The sequence below is a fragment of the Triplophysa rosa genome, linkage group LG20 (assembly GCF_024868665.1).
Source record: "Triplophysa rosa linkage group LG20, Trosa_1v2, whole genome shotgun sequence".
NCBI lineage: Eukaryota > Metazoa > Chordata > Actinopteri > Cypriniformes > Nemacheilidae > Triplophysa > Triplophysa rosa.
In genome coordinates, this window is record NC_079909.1 from 14,634,554 (window position 1) to 14,656,908 (window position 22,355).

The window sequence follows — 22,355 nt, forward strand, 5'->3', positions numbered from 1 at the left end:
GAGCATGGCACTAGCAACGCCAACGTCATGGGTTTTGATCCCAGGGGATTGCACATAGTCAGAAACAAATGTATAATATAATGCAATGTAAGTCGCATTATATTAAAACAACTGCATATCATCGCTGTCCTTCCGAAACCTTGGAATTCCAAATTCACTGTTTTTAGGAAACTGAAAAAAGGCTGTACTTTTTAAATGCTTAAATGCTGTGTTGTCAAGGTTGGCTGAATATTTGCATAAATAGTGACTAATAATAACGCATTATGGCAAAAAATAATAATCATGAAATATAGAGATTTGAGTTCTCAGGACAGCAGCGATTTATAAATGAAATCTTACACAAAATTACAATTCAAGATCAATTTGACCATTTCTGTATCACTATCCAAACAATTTTGCAAAAATTTCAAACACTTCATCCACCTAGCCTTTACTTTTAAGAATAAAGATGCTACAATAGGTTCTTTACAGTGATGCTATAGAAGAACCATTTTTGGTTCTGCAAAGAACTGTTAAGTCAAAGATTCTTTAAAGAACATTTTCTTTCTTAAACTCTTACAATCTAAAGAAACATTTCCCACTACAAAGAACCGTTTATGAAACAGAATGTTGTATTATGTTATGTGTGAGATGTTAATGGTTCTTTATGAAACCATACAGCTGAAAATGTTACTTCTATTTGGCACCTTTATTTTTATTGAGTGTTGGCTGGACAAACAGAAAAAACACAACCCAAATGTACTCTTCTGTTCGAGCCAATGTTGAGTAATTTGGCCCAGTCGAGACATTCAAACAAACACATTACAGTTCCATTTGTTCTGGCTAATGGCACACAAATCACATTTTACTTTTAATTCCAGCATTTTGACACCAACGTTCCTGCCATTTTGTAACCATAGTACAATTCTGTGAGACACATCACTTCATTCATCCCAAATGTTTTTAGGGCCTGCATGCTAAACAACTGCTTGCTCACATATAGCAAATATAAATTCCATCATTTCTCCCCATTCATTTCAACCCAACCAAAAAGCACACCATACAGCTCTCAAAATCACACCTGATATAGGTGAAACAGATCTCTGAGCACCAAACACACATTTCAATCTGTTTTAATAAGGCAAACACAACCTTTCCTGCCATCAGCTACAGTGCGACCGGCCCGCCAGCCTGCGTGCGAGGTCCTCGTAACGGAGAGACGCGGTTGTTTGACTAACCTTTCAGATCAATCATGCTTTGTATGTTCAATAGGAGACCCCAGCATTGCCGCGGGTCACGGGAGCGACGGGAGCCTATACGGCAGGAGACAGGGACAGAACGCAGAAAGGGCTGCTTCATTTTCAAGCTGGAGAGTTTCCAGCGAATGTGTGGTCATGACTAGTGGAGTCTATCTATCAAAGTCGAACACGCTGTTGTCTGTTCTCGGTCTTATGGAGTCGGGCCCTCCAGTAAGTGGTCCTTTGCATTGTCACAAATCTATTCACAGCCTCTTGTATCTGTCAAGCATCCCTTCTTGAAATATAATGGACCCCCATAGTACAAAGACAGAAGCAGATGAGTTAAGTGTAAACAAGGGACAGTTTACTAAAAATACACATCAGAGTGTTAAATGAGTGTTATGTGGGCTATTTCCTGCAAATGTCAACCTTAAGATAAAAAAAACATAGTTTTTACAAAAGGTTTTCACCAGACTGATAGGTTAGATGTCAATATTTGGTGGTTTAAATACCCATATAAAGTTCTTAAAGCACTTTTTGTTTTTGAAGCAAAGTGAATAGTCGGATCCATAACCAACCATATTCCTCATGGGCACACATGAAAAATAAAATAAAAATATCTGTTTTGTGGTCTATGAAGAGCCAAATTTTATTATTGCTTCTTGTTTGTACATTTTAATTCACAGAAATCCTACAAAGTATGTTGTCTCAAAAACATGTGTCCCTTGTTGTGACATCCATAACGTATGATCTTTTCTTTTAAAACATAGTAAAATATAAAGAGATGATTCAATATCATGGTAATTAATATATTCTCTAAGAATTTATCAGCTAAATTCTTAAGTTTTGGCTGAAAATGTTACATCCACAATGCTGGAATTTCCCACACTGTAGAAGAAAGAGACAGAGAGTGTGATGTAATTGTGTATGTGTACTATTCCTCATAAATAAGGCAGAACAGCTGGACAAAATAGATAAGAAAATTAAATTGAGAACGCACCTGCCAGAAATATGCAAGCCGAGGTGCTCATGTGGAAAATGCAGATTCAAATCTAAACAGAGGTGTTACAATCCGATTACCAAGCCCTTTTGTATTCATATCCTGTCCTTTACTCCATGTCTTTATCAATCACAATAACAAAACCTCCAAATATTATAGAAACTGCTTTTTCATAACAGAAAAGCATGGCTCTGTCCTACTGTAGTACACTCATTATGTTAAAAGAATATCGGGACACCAAGACACATTTGAAAAATCATCCATCTCTCTCTCTGCTGTTGGGTCGCTTCATAAGGGGAAGGCAGGACATTCTGTGCCTGACGTAACCAAACACTAGAGCATATAATCTGATGTCTACACCCACACGCCCAGAAAAAGATTACTGACCGTGCAGCTTTCCATTGATCTGTTATATGACAGTGACTATGGATGAGATGAGGGATAAGTCTATGTGCTTTACATTCTTCCTTGCCAGAAAAATGTTTAATATCCAAGCAAACTTGAGTTGTTATATTCATAGAGATTGAAACAGAAGTTATGAATTTATTCAATCATGTCTTTGGCATAGACCATTACTTTCTAAAAGAAAGACAAATAGACGTTTGTCAATAACTGTAAACATCTGTGAATTATTTCAGATTTAATAATACATTTTGTCAATAGGAGAGAACACTGTACTGTCTGGTTACGGTTAGATGGATAGTACCAGTAGCGAACCCTCAGGGCCCTCTGCGATGACCTAAACTATCATAAAAATAATATTTCAATAAAAGTCAGTCAATTTTCCCTATTAGATGTATATTTGACTTCCTGGATCGATGTGGACTCTATCCTTGTGAGATTTCAAAGTCTCACGAGAGTAATTCAAGTCTGCGCAGCCTGTGCATGCTGCAAGAAGTCGACGTGTGCCTACGTAGGGGGGCCTTCGATGAAGCTACCGCTGACAGAACAATAGTAAATCAATGTGAGCGATTAATTTTGAGTGACAGTAAAACTGAGCAATATATATATTTCTATATTATATTCGTGTGAATCGTGTCAAATGCAAAACACCGTTAAGTGTGCGTATTTTGTGGTTATTGTATGTTAAATATAGAAATATGATGGAAAATGTCTCCGCAACGTTGGTGTACGCTCAACGCGTTCGCGCAGTTTCTTTATGAAGGAGTAGAGATTGCTGACAGCATGCGGTGTTGACGGTTAAACTTCAGACTGTCATGTTTACCATGAATTTGCGCGTAAGTGAGAGAAGAACATGAGCACCTTGATCAGAGCATCATAAATGTGATTAAGGTGTTTCCTTCATATTGCGATTAAAACGATGTTCACCACATATGTTACTTCGATTATGCTTACTATTATGAACATAATCACATTATTTAAATCGAATGATTGCGTTTACATGAGGCAAAGTGTAATCGCAGTATTGTCAGAATCCTATTATGATCCCATTATGAGGGTGCATGTAAAAGTAGTCATTGATGTCATATTCCGATCGTTCTGTGCAGCACGTAAAGTCGAGCACGTCGGCTTCTGAACTCTCTTACTCCCTCACACTTTAATCAAAAGCAAGGTCGCAAGACAGAATCCATGTTTCACATGCCACATTCTGAGAATATTGTTTTACCTGAATTACAGCTGGGTGTGAATGTGCTCAAAAACATGTTGCCTTTTCTTCCCTGACAAGTGTTCCGCACATGCAGCTGACAAATCCTATCCAGTGAAGTGTTTTCCGTAATATCTTCTTTCTTTTGCGATGTCCTAACAGCTGTGCATAACAAACACTGCCGATTTGTGACCTAATGTCTCATTTGAACCGATTCATTTTGTTGAAACAACTCATATCATGTCAAACACGGAACTCACGAGACTCAACTGTCCGAGTCCATCAAATCAGTCACTCAAAACGCTTCAGAACACAAGTGTGCTTAGACCCTTTATCAAGACTGTAAGATTTAGTATTTAAAGTTTATTTATGACAATGTGTAGTAAAGTAAAGTATATATATAATAATTTAGTTTTGAGTTGATTTTGAGTTTTGAGCTAGCTAATTTAATTTAATTTTATGTGGAAAAAATAAAGACTGTTATTTTAAAATAAGGTCTGGCAAATGAAGGCCAGTGGCAAAATTACAGCTTTTTGCAAAGAGGGCAATAAAGGTCAGATCATTTCAAAGCCAATATATAACTTGAAAGGTAAAACTAAATAACAACTGTATAAAATAACAAATACAATGTTTCTTTGCATTTATTTTGGATTTATTGGGGTCGCATTTCACGAGTAGGGTACTTTTAACTGTGGATGACTATGGTCATCACCCACCACCGAAGACCATTTTTGACCCAGGAAAAACCCTGCCTGTCAGGTTCGATTCCCCCCCCCCTACAGTGCATAGATATAAAACACAAGTGTTAAAGCCCAAATATGAAGTGGTCCATAGCCGACTATTTAAAAAAACAGAGTGACAAATTAACAGAACGATACATCAACTTAGGTCATTATGCAAGGTCATTATGATTTCTATAAAAAAAGGTGCGACCAACTGAGAAAGTGAGTCGCACCAGTGCGACCAGTGGGAAAAATGAGTCAAGAGCCCTGAGTCTCGTAAAGAGGAAAAAGCACCAGAAGTTGGTTTGCCAACCGCCATGAAACTTCATAAGAAAAAGAAATGCAGAAAACGTCATTGATGGATGAACTTGATGAACTGATAAACGTTGTTCAAAACAACAGGAGGAAGACTTTGTTATCAAGTAATTTGATTATCAAATTGGAAGTTACAGTATTTATGATTTATTAGGCCGCCGTGCCTCATTTCATTCTGGTTGCTGATGTGCACAGTGTGTTGCTTAGCTTTATTTGAGACGAGTGATTTTGACTGTGGTCAGTCTTAAATTTAGCAGAGATTATTGTGCACATTTGCTGTTATTCTACATAACAGTGACATTTTATCAGATAAATGGTAAAAAAAAATTCCATACGTTTAATTCACTGTACCAGTATGCGTGCGCAGAGGGCCAAGGCTCCAACGTCACGGTTCACTACTGGGTAGTTCCGTATGTATATTAGAAGCAGGCTTCATATTTCATGTACAGTATAAAGGGATCCATTTATCAAACATCTCATCTGAAGAACTTTTCTAAACGCCAGTGTCTAAGTCTAAAGGTCAGGAGAATTAAATCGCTATCACCAACCCTTTTTTAACATTTCTTTCTAACCTCAAACGCTTTTTTGTTGGCTAGAGAAAAGGTGCACTGACTGGCAACCCGGGTCAGGCAAAGTTCACCTGCTTAACAACACTTAATCTGTTTCCTGTTGTCTGAATAGTGGGAAGCCCATAGAAACACACAGGAATACAGAGTGCAGGTTGGATTTAGTGTTGCCACCTGCTTAGTAACGGACACAGTGTCCTTGTGACACAAAGTGGTTGCTGAAGCATTCCCGCCCATGGCCTGAGCTTCCATGTCCTTGCCCCGCTCACCATACCGCTTTCCCCCACGGCTGTGTAGTCGTACCTGAGCTCCGCAGGACAGTGGCCTCCTAAACATCCACCTGGCACCACGAGCGCCCCTCTAGCCCTCAATCCGCACCCCGGTTGAGTCCCTAATCCCTGGGTTTGGACATTATATCTAAGGGTCTGAGAGCAGACCCAGTGCCGCTCATTACTCAGGGGCCAGACAACTGGTGAGAAAGATAAAAAATGAAAAGTGCGTGTCGATTTATCAGTGCAGCGGCATGGATTAAAGCACTGCCAGCCGTCCTGCCTGGGTTGCCAACCTTCTGCCTGCTTGCTTTGTTTCAGTGCATTTTAAACCCCCTCTGCTTCTCAAGATGTGCTTCATCATTTCAATAGAATTATGCCTTAGCTCGTACATTGAGGGAACAAAAGCGATATTAAAGGAATAGTTCACCCAAAGATGAAAATTCTGTCATCATTTACTCATCTTCATGTTGTTTTAAACCTGTGTGATTTTCTTTCATCCACTGAACACAAAGCGAGATCCTAAGCAGGATGCTGTGTTTCTTGACGCAATTTAAGTGAATGGTGACCAGGGCTTTACAAAAGCAGTGCATCCATGCGCTACATTCTTCTGTAACATACTAAGAATGAACGTTGTGCTAAAGCTTTCCCTTTGTGATCCACATAGCCTAAAAAATTAACTCAATGCGAATACAAATCATGACACAAATTTTTTTTGGGGTGACCTGTCCCTTTAAAACCATGCATGGACAGCCATCCCTTATTGATATAAATCACCTGCACTTTAGCACAACAGTGTCAAAAGAGAAACTGCCTTTTTTTATTCTCTCTTTTCATAGCTCAACCTTAACGATCAAATGAAGGACACAGAAGCGAGCCGCAAACTAAATTACTGCATCTATTTTTATTTTTTCATGCGAAAGACCACTCACGCGCATACTAATCCGGGTGGCCTCGGCGTCCTCTTTCCCTTCAACAAATTAAGCCTGCGTGGACTTCATCACTGAGCTGCGTATGATTGCACAGTGACAGTAGCCCTTTTTAAAATGACTGCTTAAGAATAGTCTTTCCACCCCAGCAAGAATTATTCATCAGAGCAGAGGCCTGAGGTGGCAAAGCAAGGAGAGAACCTGTATTAAACAGTGCCCGGAAGAGAAGACAGCTGTCCCTGCCCACATTCTTCAGAGAGCAGGCTGCTGCGGTTTCCAAAGCCTGATCTGAAAACAAATTAAAGAGGATTACGGCTTGGCACTGAAGCTACTCCCGGCTTTATTCTGTTCTAGGAACAGCACTGGCACGCCCACTGTCCGGGATACTGACCTTTCGCCCATTTTCTTTTGATATTCAACACATAAAGAGGCGAGATTGGGTTGTAAAACCACTGAAATGTCACAGACTTTATAGATGTGCTGTTTTTAAAATTAGCTGTCATCTAATTTTCCTCACGTTATCAATTGATTTATGCGTTCTCGTATCACATTTTTTAGCTCTGTGTAGGATGCGGGATACACAAAAACAAAACATGAGCATTTTTTATATGCTTACGTTAAAATATTTCCATCACATCAATCTAGCGCCTTTCTTTTCTGACTGAAGCACCACGGCAGTTGCTGAGGATAAACAAATGCACGTCTTCGGAGTAAGAAAATTCGATTACCAGCGCTGCACATTTGTCTTGGACATACAGTGACAAAGCGAGCAAGCCAAACATTGCTTTTCAACAGCACTTTTTCTACAGAACGCATTAATTGCCATTTTGATTTTTTTACTTGATTTATTTATATACTGTAGGCCTACTTTTAGTGAGAGGTAAGCCATTACCAAGACGACGGAAACGCCTTCTTCCAAGGAGGCAATTTTAGGGACAACATTTTGTCCGGGAATTAATTACAGTATGTCTCGTAGGGACAGACTGACTCGAGAGAGGAATGACAATTTCCTCCGACCTCCAGCTCGGCGTGTGACGTACAAGTTTGACTTCGAAAAAGTCATTATCGTCGGAGACCCGCAGACGGAGACGCGCAATCTCAAAGCATAAACATCGGTATAAATCTCTCCATTAACTTGAGCTAATGGTTATTGGAACTGTGAGGTGATTACCGCATTCCTCACTCTGACTTTATGACTTTCACTTTCGCCTTTCTGGTGTGACACGGTCTGCTGTCGGACGTCAAAGCCGCCTCCCTCCTCTCCATTACAGCTGTCATTGCGCACGCACACCCACTCGCACGTACAAACACATTTGCCTGTGATGAGTCAAGGGCGTCCGCCACGATTAGCCGCGATGCTGAGGCAATCAACTCCCAGCAAATTTCACTGTATCGCCGCAATGATGGGCCGGTATTAATCAGCTTTTATTATCCTCCGCGTCTCAGCTGCGGCAATACGCTGTCACGAGGCCGATTCATCCTCGCGTTCCGGCCTGTCACAGACCAGGTGTGAGAGCAACTAAGCTGAGCTCTTCCCTTGTGTCATATCCTCGCCGCTATTATACCTTTCACAGGATGGAGGAGACGCGCCAGCCGGCCGCATCTGCAGGGACGGGGCGGAGGATCAGAGTTCACCGTTCTCAGCTGAGTGCAGCCCATCCTGACAATAGCCTCGGGAGATCTCTATCGCTACCATCATATTAACTTCGGTGTATTTCATTAAGATAGAGAGGAGAATCTTAGCGGCTGACAGTTCTATTTGTTGTCCCCTCTGATAGCGCTGTAAGAGCGAAATGGTAAGCAGTCTTCCTTTTCACACCTTCAACAACCCCCCTTCTCAAAATAAGTGCTGTCACTTTCAATTCTGCCAATGGCATTTCGTCTGAGGTGCCTGCTCAAAACTTTTGGGTGAGAAAAAACTGACAGCTCACAAATGAAACAATACAAATATTATGAGTGTAAACTATGATATAAGTATAGCACCCCTTTAACATAAAGATTAACTTTAATTTAAGTAGATGTACCCCTTTGTACATTTGGACATGAAGAATGGTGATACTTTGATTTTCTGAATAATAATAAATTATACAATAATAATTCAAATTAAATATTCATTTAAGACTATCGTAAGTGTTATAATGTACAGTATGTCAAAGTATAATGGTATTATCATGCTACATGTCTTAAAATCATGGGTTAAAAAACGTGTCCAAAATACCATATAAACACCATACTACCCACTGGTATCCTCATTGCACATGTTCACTAGGCCTCAGAGACCTCTGCAGTCCTTTGCTGGCAACCTTCATTATGCCCTCTTTCTACATCACACACCTCTCTGTTCCTGGTCACCTTTTTGGTCTGTCGGCTTTGCAGCCTCCTTCCTGTTCAAGCAGGGGAAGAAGAGACATTGGTATTCATTTAAGCCTGTCAGTTCTGCATCTCCTTCAGCATTCGGGCACAGAGAACTACAGACTCCCACTCTGACGGCAGGGAGGCAGAGACAGGGGTGTTAATTGGAGTAAAGTGTATTAAAGCAGAGGAGAAAGAATTACTGCATAGCTCTAAGTGGTGGATGAATTGCAACTGTCAGGTTTATAAGATCAAAGAACCGACACAGGGCAATGTGTCTCGGTTGTTTTATTCCTCTGCATGCATCTTGAGGAAATTATTTTAACTGCCCAGCAAAACTAGCGGTTCTTCTGAGTTCATTAAAAACCTTTAACATGTAAAATGCTACTTATGCAGGAAGGTTCTTCTATCAGAATTCTGGCCTTGAGGTTTGTAAACAGAGTGAGTTACTGAATTTCACGCACATATGCAGGTGAAATATCTATTTCGCTACGTCCCCGCATATCAACGAACATACTCACATCTGATTAACTGTTTAAATCGGTCTCGGCTGATGGCAAAACTGCAACAATATATTGACCTGAAAAATTGATGTGACAATTTTGTTTACATGTTGCGTTTCCATGATGTAGCGTCAGCGTTGCGCAAATGATTACGATCTCCCTGGAGCAGGGCGTATATTTCGCTAGACGTAATTCACCAGGTGGTAATTCACAGCAAATGCATAGATCATTCTCCCAGAGAATAAATGACTGCAGTGGACTTGAGCTGGGACAGAATCATCAGCATTTTGACAAGCACTGAATTCAGCCATGCACGACCGCCTTTAAACAGAGTGCCCCATCTCCGACTGCAAGTTAATCATATCGCTTTGCGCTTCACGACGTTCACTGATAGTTTCACAAAGCCAATCAGTGTAATTATCAGTGCAATTATGAATATAATTAAAGTAACCTATGGACACCTGGGGAGAAATTATGTGCATGAGTACAGGTTGTGTTCATAGAATTAATTACTCCAGATATCGTGGATTTAAAAAGATTAGCGTGTTAAATTGATGTTGAAGTCTAGACCAGGAGGTACAGTAGCCGTAAAGCTGACACTTCCACTCGGCGGGGGGGTCGTTTTGATATGTGCTGCATAAAGCAAGTGAGGCCATAATGTGTGTGACCATATGGCTGTAAGTCCAATAAAAAAGTAAGCAGTACCCAAATCGAACTCATATCAAAATTTGACCAAACAATAACAAAAAATGACATATTATGGTATTTTGGACGTAGTACCACAGTAATACTGTCCTATTCTTTGGAGTATAAAATGGGTACGATTAGAGATGCACCGATATATCGGCCAGTAAAAACAGCCAATGATCAGGGCTGATATATCCTGTCATTCGAAAGAGATTTTTGGGGGGGGTCTGTATACAGAAAATGTTCAAAAACATCACCGGTTTAATGTTCAATATTAATAGTCATCATATGATTTAATAACATTTATAATTTAATCTTCAGAATCGTATCGATATATATCACTGAATAATCGGCTATCTGTATCGGTGGAGAAATGTTGTGTCTGTGCATCTCTAGCAGTCTTGGGTGTAACTAGTTACTAAGTAATGTTACTGTAATTTAATTACTTTTCCCTTGAAAAAGTAAAGTAAAGGATTACTCTTATTTTTTTCTGTAATTTAATTACAGTTACTTTTGATGTAATTAAACTAACTACTTTGTGTAATATATGTGTGTGCAATAGTGGAATTGACATCAAAATTCAAAGTCTAGCTTTAAAATCCTTAATGCTTTAATGTATAATTCTCACATTTGTAATACTTTGGTCAGTTAATAAGAGTACTTTATGTAGTTTAATATTATTTATTTGAATGAATTATAAGAGCTGTTTCATGCCTATCCTTAAATCACTTAACTAATCAAGGTTGATGTAGGATATAGAAAGTAATTAGTAATCAGTAACTAAATACATTTTGGAGAGAGTAATTTGGACAGTAATCTAATTACACTATTGAATATGTAATTATTAACTAGTATTTAATTACTTTTTCAGAGTAACTTACCCAACACTGATCTCTAGTTATGATGAATACAGTAATCATTCAATGCAATTATATTTAGTACCATGTACCATGATGTTACCATCCGATACCGTCACTGTACCATGGTACATCACAGTATTTTTCGATAAAGGTCTGAATGCAGATATCAAAGAAACATGCACCGACAAGCTTGAAATGAATAATCATGCTATGTTAGTGAACATTTCCTTAATGTTTAATGAAAAAAAAGACCGCAAAGCAAAAAGAAAGCACATGTGTAATTGAGTTAAGTATTTCTTCCTTGTGAGCATATCAGGATTCTGCTCCAGCTTGGGTTAAAAGTGGGATCAATATCTCCCCCAGGACACAGCAAATGTTATACTGTATAATCACCATAACCAATTTTTCGCTGTCTTAGTTAAGGTGCTAAACGTAACATTAAAATGCACAGCACAGGATTAAATGCTCACTAGTGCCGTATGGTGGACAAACGTTTGTTTAGTTCTTAAATGTTTAGTAGTTTTCTTTACATTTGTTATTATTTAACATGTCCGCTCAATGTGCATTCAGAATGAGTTTAAAGGAATAGTTCACCGGAAATGAAAATTCTCTTATAATTCAATCAACATCGTGCCATTACAGATCAAGTCTATATGACTTCTATTGGTCAGATGACACAAAGTTTTTTATGAAAAACTATACTTTTATAAAAAAACTCTTCTGAAATGAAATGATAGGTTTATGCTATAAAACTGATACTAATTTGAGCTGATTTGGTGAAACTGAAACCAAAACAAGCATATCCCAAAGGCTTAACTATAATATGGCAACGTTGATTTAAAATCTCACTGGTTCTCGAAAGTCTTGTGACAAAATATCACATGACAACTACTTTCATAAAGAGGGTCATATAAATCTAGGACATCAGGAGGGTGAGTAAATGTATAGTCTTCATAAAGTCCTATTTCTTTAAGACAATGTTGTCAGTCGCAATTGAGAGCTGTCTGCTAACTATGAACTAAGGAAAACAGAAAAGCAAAAAGAGATAACAAAATAAATCCCTAAATTATAACCAGATGGCAATCCGTGCTTTTGAATATAGTAGACTTCTATTGATATGATACCTTCGTAAACAAACAACATGCCAGGGCAAAACAGCTGAGCTGATCAATAAAAAAGCATTTAAGTTTTCTTTACAGGGACAAGGAAACAATATGAGGTTTTGACAGCTCGTTTCATGCCTTAGAGAAGGCAATAATTGTGGGTGGCGAGTATAGAGAATGGATTTGAGTCGAGGACAGCTACGGTACATGCCTCAAAGAGATACAAGCCGCTTAACGCTTCGCTAGGTATTGCGGCCGCTGTGCTGTGCCAGTGTTTGCTGGTTTGCTTCTGCTGATATGCTGCGTGAGAATGTGTCTGCTGTAAGAACGCGTGCGTGTCTAGAACTAATTGAATTTGCATATGCAACAAAATACGCTCTCATTAGGTAACTCTCTTACTCATTGCACATGCAGAAAAGGATGGCAAATAAACAACGTAAACAACCCCAAGAACAATTAATAAATAGCCCTGACTCCAGCGGCCCATCACAAACCCTCCCTGGGAGTTCCTGTCCTGTTAATGTATATGATAAAAATAAAGTCCCTTATGCTTCAAAGTGGAGTTGTAAGAGGTGGTTTAAAAGCATATACTCATAAAGAATCACATTGTCCTTGATCTTTAGAGATAAAAGAGGACTAGGTGCAGAAAACGTAATGTTCGCACATCAAAACTTTCTCTTTGGAGAGGATATGAATAAACAAGTTGCACAAATGCCTCATTCTGAACTCTTGCAACTTTCTGAGATCACACAGATGAATGCATTTCCGAGTTTACACATCAGTTTTGTCTACTGGATGAACAAAAGCTTGATCTGCCCTTTATGATGAGCTATAGTAATAAGAATTCACATATAAAGAGTCATTTCTTAAAGGCATAGTTCACCCCCAAAAAAATTCTGTCATCATTTATTTACCCCCATGTCGTTCAAAACCTGTATATGACTCTTTCTTCTATTGCACACAAAAGATATTTGGAGAAAAGAAAAGTGGTTTTGCATTCATACAATGGAAGCCAATGGAGGCCAATGTTGTTTGGTTACCAACATTCTTCAAAATATCTTCTTTTGTGTTCTGCATAGCAAAGAAAGTCGTACAGGTTTGGAATGCATCTTTTCGTTTACTTATTACTTGGTTCTTTCAACGTTTAATTTGATTAACAGCATTGTTGGCTTAATGGCGTGACTTTGGGTTGGAATCTGTTTGTCTAACCAATGTCATAAGGAAGGAGTGTTAAAAACGTGTTTGGAAACTATCATCTTTTCTGCACTTCTGTTTGGTACTGATATAGAACGCTTCACTCAAGTCACAGCTGCAAAAAACGGTTTATTTATAGAGAGGGAGGAAATGGTTTTGAAAAACTAAAATACAGTACAAACAAACCTTCTAACATTACAAGTTGACCTCAGGGATGTATTCAAGGTAAACACACTTCCCGAACAGAACAGCAAAATAATCGAATGAGGCATGTATTTTTTCTTTCCATATTTACTTCCATATTTATAAAGTTATACGGTAGATACTGTATATTCATAAAGAGCATTTTTGATATGCATGTAAATAAATCCCCCCAGGTAAAACAATGGGAAACACGAGGACCCTCTGCAGGGCACAATGTGACCCAGCCGGAGAGACGCGCAGGATACTCATTTGTCTCTAGTGAACTGTGTCAAAAGCATCCTAAATAAGGTAACACAGGAGGCAGTTGCGGTTTGCCTGCGTCTCTCTACAAGGTCAACCATCTCACAGGGGCTCTGGGCTATTGTCATGGGAGTCTGAAGCAATCAGGTGTGCACATCTGCTCGGAGAGAGAAAATTCCCCCGCCATTCAACGCACATGTACACCCAAACCGCCGTCGCCCCGGGGAGAGAATCTGTGTGTGGGTGAAGAGGGGGATGTATGGGGCACAGGTTCACACGACTAGCTGGGGAACTGCGGTGAAGCAGCACTTATCTAATCACGGCAGGTTCGATAGACTCCTACTTATGTAACTAGCGGCTACAGTGAAGTGAAAAATGTCCACTCGGAATTGCCAAGAACAGCAATCTGCTGGAAACTCTGAGTATTCTACATATCCTAAATCTGCGTTACCGACAATCTCAAGACTACAATAGGAGATTATCTCTATCATTCAATAAGCAATTTCACCCTCTTTCTCTCACACTCACAATCAAACACACAGAACCAGGCACACGCACAACAGCCCTAAAGAGAATGGATAAATCAATACATCATTTTGTCTCTTCATTCCGAGTCCACGCGCGGCGGGGGACGATGGAGACACATTCCTGAATGGGGCTGTGGAAAGACCATTATTTGGCACACCAATTGACTGCCATCCTAAGTTATCATTTGGCAAACCGCAGTTAGTCAAGATCTTGAGGGGGAATATACTGGGACTATCAAACCCACCCACAGGCATTTCACACAGCGTTCCATCACCAGTTCAGTGTGTCTCTGGCTGTTCTTTACCATTTTAAAGCTCACATTCATTCGTGATGTTATGAGGACAAAATTGCACATTAGGGATGAGTTGAGTTGACTAACACTCCAACAGCCAAGAACTAACTACACCTGTTGAGCAGCAAATTTCATTATGAGTCAGATACATCTAAAATAATGAAAATTCTGTCATCATTTGCTCATTCTCATGTTGATCCAAACATCTTGATTTTACAGAAAGCAAAAACAATTTTGAAGAACATTGGACTGGACACAAAACACATGGCATTTCTTTAAATATCTTCTTTAATGTTTCACAGAAGAAAAAGACATGTACAGGTTTTGAACGACATCATGGTGAAAAATGTATTTATGGGCATAGTAATTCAGTCAAACCACTCACTATTTTGTTTAAACTTCTATACAACACAGTGTTTCACATAACTACACTTTCATTCCAGTTCCTCTTTCCATAACTGCCTCCAATTCTGAATGTGATAAAACTGCACCCCAATTTTTAAAATACCCTCTAATTGTGTTCTTCAAATATTAAATTGTGACTTCCAGCGTTAGATTATTCACTGAACTACCAGACAGCGGACCACAATATCTCAACAATGCCTTATTGAATTTTATTAGATGCAATCTAAGCGCTAACTTTGTGGTTTGAGTGCACTATTAAATACTTAAGGAGCAATGGTTTTCCCATCTGCTGACGCCTAGTCGTTTAAGAATACCGTAGCACTGCATTCTGAAAGAAAAAACAACAGGTGGCCTCAATAACTGACTGTACCTCTTTGATATTGAGTTTACAAACGTAAAGGTCTCATACACCAGGAATGCAGGAGGAAATGAATCAATGTCAGTCAATGTCAAAGAGATAGACTCAATAAACATTACCTGTGGAGGCGATATGCATCCATGAACGATGACACTTTGAGGCCACATTTACCTGCCACTCATTGCATTTCAAAAAGCTGTATATAGATGTATGAACTGTGGCTGAACCATGGAAGCTTTCTGCCTGGCTGAAGGGGAAAATGACGGAGGGATTGTTGTTCGGTGGACACAGTTAGTGACATTGCATTCTCAGCATTTATAACAGTTATTGAAGGTTTTAACGCTGTTGCTTTTTTGACAAGGTGACTGAGAAATCTGTTTGGATCCAGGCACTGTCAATTTAGTCATAATCACCAAGTCCATTTCGTTCGACCTTTACACAGGAGAGTACACATAGCGGTAAACAACAGAACGTATCCACAACAACCAACAACAACTAATGCAACTTAAATTGCTGTTTGTGATTTACGCCCTATAGCGGCACCAGAGAACTGCACAAAACTAAAATAACTCGCCGATGCAAAACTTGCTGTGATTATGATGGGGACCATGGTGAACATGCAGTTGTTGAGGTGTTTGGTGTGTTGCTATGGGGTTGCTAGTGTATTCTGGGTGGATGCTACAGCGACAGAAAAAATGGTCCAAAAATTACCCAAGATGTCACTGGGGCATTACTCTATCAAAAAGTACGCCTTTCCACCCAAAGAGTATATATTAGTACCTTAAAGGTACATATTGGCACCAAATGTATATATATCTGAATCTAAATGGTACATTAAGACCTTTTTAAAGGGTACCATGGAACTCTACAGACTAACGTCATTTGGCCAATGCCAATGTTTCTCTGCAAATTCAACTGGGATAGGAAGAAGTTTTAAAACACTGATAAAATTTCAGACATTATCCATGAAGGAAAGCCCGAAGGAAAAAGCTTAACACCGTGCAGCAGAATGCAAACACACAAAGCCAGCTCTTCTTCAAATCAAAATGTGACCACTGGTCATCTCCACACAAAGACGGCCATCCTTCCTCTTTCCTCATTAGCTTGTAAGTGCACCTCCTCTAATGAGTCGGGAAACAAGATTGCGTGAGTGAGCCTCTGTTTTGTGCGAGATGAATGGATCTAAAAGCAGCGTCGAAGACTTCTGTAGCGTAATGAAGCTTTGGTGTTTCAATGCACTTGAGAGGAATACTTGATGCGAGCCCCTACGGGCTGAAAACGCCCCATGAGCCCGTAATTATGTGATTAAACTAATTATTCTCATAACCATTACTACGGAAAGCCATTTTGTGTCCGTCTCCAACAGGTCAAGAGCAGGTAATGATTCAAATGCAGATGGGTGATACAGGCTTTTACGGGTAAGGACACAGGGGGCTGAGATTCAGATCCATTTCGTTTTCATTCAGCGATATCATACAGCATTACTTGTTCTGTTGAGCTTTGTGTCTGAAAACTCAAAAGCCAACGTGAAACCTTGTGTGGTTTTCTGGTTTTCTGCCTGTGATGACAAACTGTAAGTCATTTTGAAAAGGGGATTTAAAAGGTCTCCAAATTAGCACACGACTGGAGAAAAATCTGCGTAGTGCAAGATGAGTCATCAATAAAATTCGGTTTGTGTTCCCATGGGAGAAACACTGTAAAATTTGAATGTGTATATCAGCTAAAAACATCAATGAGTACACAAGCACAAGCAAGTACATACCGTATGCCTCAAAGCTGACACACAAACTAAAAGCCACATAACATGAGGTCTTTAAGGTGCCCAAGCTACTTTACACCTATAAGTGAAAGTGACACTAGCAGTGGTTTGAAATGTTCCTGTTTGAAGCAGGCAGGTGGTCTCGGGGAACATCAAGACTAATTTTCTGAGATTGACCTTTAAGCCAGTGGCATTAAACCTCTATAACAGAGAGAGTCTCTGCAGAGAAGGACATTACTTTACAAATAGTTACATATATTACGAATGGCATGTTGGATTGTCACAGTCTTACCTTAATTCATCCTAATAGTTTATGTTAAATTGGGGAAGCAACGCACATCGTCCTTTAAACAATATGGAAATGAGATGTCAGCATATATACAGTACAATAAATAAGACTGACGGACATATACAGTCTCTAAAGAAGTCAAAGAGGGAAAACTGTTAGAAGTAATCTTTGGAGTTAAGTAAACTTTGCTTGCTACTTTAGAACGCGTATTTTAAAACATACAGGCAAAGATAAATAAACCTTTGATAATAATACTCAAAAAACATTCAAGTTTTCTGTGTGATCTCATAGACTGTATTTAAACGCTAATCACAAAGCTCCATATTGAAACTGTTCCGCTCATCCTTTAAACTGTTATTTTGCATGTACACTAAAATAAAAGCTTAATGAAATGGAGTTTAAGCCTATGGTTTGTAGCTCAGTCTGCTGATTCTAATAGAGAGAGGTTATAACCCATTTGTTCTTCTTTTTGCTTGCACAATTACAAAAGCGTTTGAATGAAATCCAGCAAAGTAATTAGTGAGACATTCAAGAGACTACATCAGGTTTCTTTTTTTTTAAATACAGCGCTGTAGTGTTTAATAATTACAGAGGTATACTGAAAAATAGATTCATAACCTCAGCTGCAATGAATTCGTAATGTAATGGCGTGTTGCTCCGTAAGTTCCTCCGTTTTGTATTCACACTACATTGAATAACATTTTAAAGTTCACTTAACCTTGTATTGTTGTGAATATTTTGCACTCATACTCACACACACTTCAAGCTAATACACAGCTTGAAATCAATGTAATTTTTTATTGAGGTCATTTTAAAGCTGCAATCCGTAACATTTTGGAGGGGGAGGGTTAAACTAAACAAAAATAAATTATTGTGGAAGGACATCAACTACATAAAGTGTTGAAAACGGTCTCCTTACCACAATTCACAACAAAATAAACAATCAAAGTTTAATAAGGTTTGAGACAGAATACATGAGGTAATTGCTTATTCAAAGCAGTTGATAAAAGTAATTTTAGCAACTTATACACTACCGTTCAAAAGTTTAGAATCACTTGACTGAAAGTATTTTGTGATCTTAAAAATCGTCTGATATAAAGGGATTTGCTTATATATTTGAAATTAGAGAAAAGTATAATTGTGACAACATATATTTTTTTTAATAAAAGTTTGTTTTAAGTTCATTTTCAAGTTTTTACAGTCAAAGCCTGTCAGGGTGACAAGCTGATAAAATGACAATTCTGTAAATTCAAGTCTAGTTTAAAGACACTAACATAGCTTTGATGTTTTAATTTTCTTTAGTCACAGCATAATTCTCATCATCACATTACTGTTTTGATACAGACAAAATATTAATAAGGAATGAATAAGTGATAAGTCTTAAACCTTTGAACCAACAAACTTTTAAATCAACAAAAAAATTCTATGACCATTCCCAGAGTGCAGTCTTGAGTTTCAGCAGAGAAATGTATTCTACTTTTATCAGACACCCTTGCATCTTAACCAGACAGACATGGTAATACAGAACACACAGAGGTTAGCGAGGGTTATGCACATAAATGCATTCCAAAAATAAAGCGTGCCGCATCTAATCATCAATGTGCAGTTCACATAAAAAGGTGCCGAGAGGGATACGTAATGAAAAACAGCAGGGATGCCACAACCAAACAACGTCTCTTAAACGGCTTCAATTTGGTGCGGGAATTGATTAACGATCTGATTTTATGGGTTTGTTCGCTTGCCAGATCAGTCGATTGGAGAACCCCCCTTCCTCTGTTCCCCAGGAAATAACATTTCACTTGCACCATTAGGTTCATGTTGTTTAGATGTCAAGGGTTTGAAAGCGTACATAAATATCAAACTGCCAATCACTCTGCCATGCAAAAACGTGTTCTAGCATTGAAGGGGAAAAGTAAAGGTGAGCTGTACAGGCTGGTACACAACTGTTGACACCTTCAAAAAGGACTGACAAGGTGCTAGCATTCTGAAAGGGTGACTTGGCACTCAAAACTACTTTTTTTCTTTGCCTTGCAGCTCAAAATGGGTGTCTTGGTGAGGCCATGCAAGGTGCCAATGGTAGCACATCTGTCCTTCAACAGCCAAAGGCACATGCACCCTGACAGATATGCCACTCACCTTATTTAATGAGGGGCCTTTAGGGACCAACCAACGTGGGGGCCGTGGAAACTATAGGCCATTAATATTTAGCGTGGAATAAACCAAATGCTATACAGACACAGACACATGCTAGACAGGTGCATAGACAGGAGCAGGTAAACGGTAGTGATGGCAAGCGACTAACAGATACTGTAACTTCAATTTCATGCACAATAGAGTTGTTTTCAAAATAATGCTTTTACAGTTACAAACTACCTTTTCGTACAGCTGAGGTAAAAATCAAACATGCTTAAATGTCTGCCATCACTTTCTCATATCAAGTATTGGCGATTCGGATTCATTGTGGTGAATCAGTTTATTTGGACAAGTAATTAAAATGAACCAGTTCAATGCAACGCAATTCAATGCATTCCATGAAGCAAAGTATTTCACAAATGTTTCTGTCTGACCACGAAGGACAATAAAAATGTATTGTGGACAGACACACACCCAGTCGATTTCAGTTTTCCCTCCCAATGTGCAAAAGGCCACATTTTATGCACTTTCATCTCCTTTCATATGCATGTTAATGACGTCTTTTCTAGCGTAAGCAATTATTTCAAAGAAGGCAAGCGCCTCATGCTACGGCAACCTCTGTATCCCAGTACACTTTATTTTCATACGCCACAGAGGCTCTGCTCGGTATGCATATCCGTACCTTCAGGGGCCTTGAGTTCATTGTGTGAAAATTATCGATGAGGTGCGCTTCGCTCGGAAATTTGGCTTTTGCGAGGGGAACATTTGCCATGCACAATATTAATATGTTGGAGGCAATGAAAAGCAAAAATCAATTTCCATATCGTTTTCTCTGCATGCGGGTGAAGAAAAGCCGGGGCGGTGGTCTTTTTTTGACAAAACACATCTCTAATAAGATTCCTTTGCTTTTCATGAGGGCTACAGGAGGAAGTGGCCGCCTCAAAGGAGCCGCCGCAACTCTTCTTTTGAAAGGGACACAGCGGGAGAGAGAGACCAATATCTTCAACCACGGCGCACATCAGAGCTAAACTCATCTAGACATTTTATTAAACAGCTAATCAGCTCAGCCTGGAACCATATTGGATGCTGCGAAGAAGAATCTTTCTTCTCCCCCTGTGAGAAGCTTAGGGTTGCAACTCGAATGCCCTTGACTGAGCACGATTTTCCTGCTAGAAGAAAGCATTATTACAAGATTGGATGCGTTTTGCATGCTGACCAGATTTCATTTGAAAGTTAAAGGCAGCCTCAGTCTGTATGATAAGAACATTCACAAGAGGTTTTGTCGGCCTTGATTGAAGAAGGGCTCTGATGGTAATAATGTATCAAATATGTTTTTTAATGCGCCGTTCCTCCTCCGACTCAAATTTCTCTCTCTCTCTCTCTCTCTCTCTCTCTCTCTTGCTAAGCTCAGCATCTGCTCGAAACGCTTTTCTACATACCGTAAACTGTGAGCAAGCCACAAAAATGATTAGTCAAAATTTGGCTATGGTGCTATGCTTTCCGATATATTACTCACTGTCATTTTAGAGGAGAACAGAAGAGTCAGTGACTATTAATTACAGTAAGTAAATTAAATCACTTAGCTAAATGCATGACACATTAGTTCATTGGCTTATAGCAATTAGTGACTAAGAAATTAATTAATGTGCCTCTTTTCATAGCAAACACAAATAGTTCAAACCAAAACAGCCTTCGGATTCAAGTCATGATATTTAACATTGTTCATGATCTGAGGTACCATTAAAAAAACTGATGAAATCTACTCATCTTCCATAAGAAGATTACAGACCATAAATACAAATCAATGATTAATAGATATAAACATGATACAATCTAAATTTTATCCATTTTTCTAGTTCTCAAGCATGTGTAGAATACACTACCGGTCAAAAATTTGTTGGATCACTTGACAAAACGTTTCTCATGATCTTAAAAATCTATTAATCTGAAGGTGTACGTTTAAAGGAGTTTTCCTATTGTAGACAAATATTGAGCCAACATATCAATTCCTTTCATTAGAAAACTAAATGTTATTTAAAAAAAAATTCAAATGGATTACTTGGACCATATAATGAATAAAAAGCAGCCAATAAGAGTGCAGCACAGATGTAAATTCTATTTAAAAAGCTTCCCGAGACCTCAAGAAGCTGGATGATAAAATGCCAAGTGTACGATTTTGCAAATTCTATGCAAAGGGTGACAACAAAGATGCTAAAATATAACAGAGTTGATTTATTTTGGATGCTTTTAGCCACAACATAATTCCCACAGTTACAATTGTGTTACTCCGTGATTTTGATGGGTTTACTGCTATTCTAAAATGTGGAAAAACATAAATAAAGAATGAATAAGTGATACTAAACTTTTGCCCGATAGTGTACATAACGTAACACAGATGCATTAGTGACAAATCACACTGAATAAAACATGTAGAGAAGTGTATGCTTTGAAGGGTTACCCGATTGGATATTTGACCACTCCTGAACTATATTTTTCTACAAAAAATCAGGCTTTGGATTTGTTTTGCAAGGCTCTTACTTAGAAACTCCACTTGTATTTGTTACAGCTAGATTTTAAACAGTAATTTGAAGTAGCTTTGGTCAACGTGGCCTGCCGAAATGAATAAATGTGATGTAAATGAAAAGCGACAGGAAGCGGCGTAGCACTTTTGACATGCTCCCATAAGCGGACTCTACAATCCTGGAAATGCTTCTAATGGACAACTCAAAGCAATGACTCTCATTCCAGTCGCGACTGTAACACTGACACATCGAGTCTGCTTTTAAATCAGCTTTAGATGTCCGTGACAAACTCCACCAGCCTC

General features: G+C 38.8%; 1 protein-coding gene across 4 annotated transcripts in view; it reads right to left on the bottom strand.

The window, feature by feature from the left end:
- igsf21a (immunoglobin superfamily, member 21a) overlaps nt 1–22,355 on the bottom strand; it is a 175,287-nt gene that overhangs the window by 119,367 nt on the left and 33,565 nt on the right. The window lies entirely within an intron of this gene.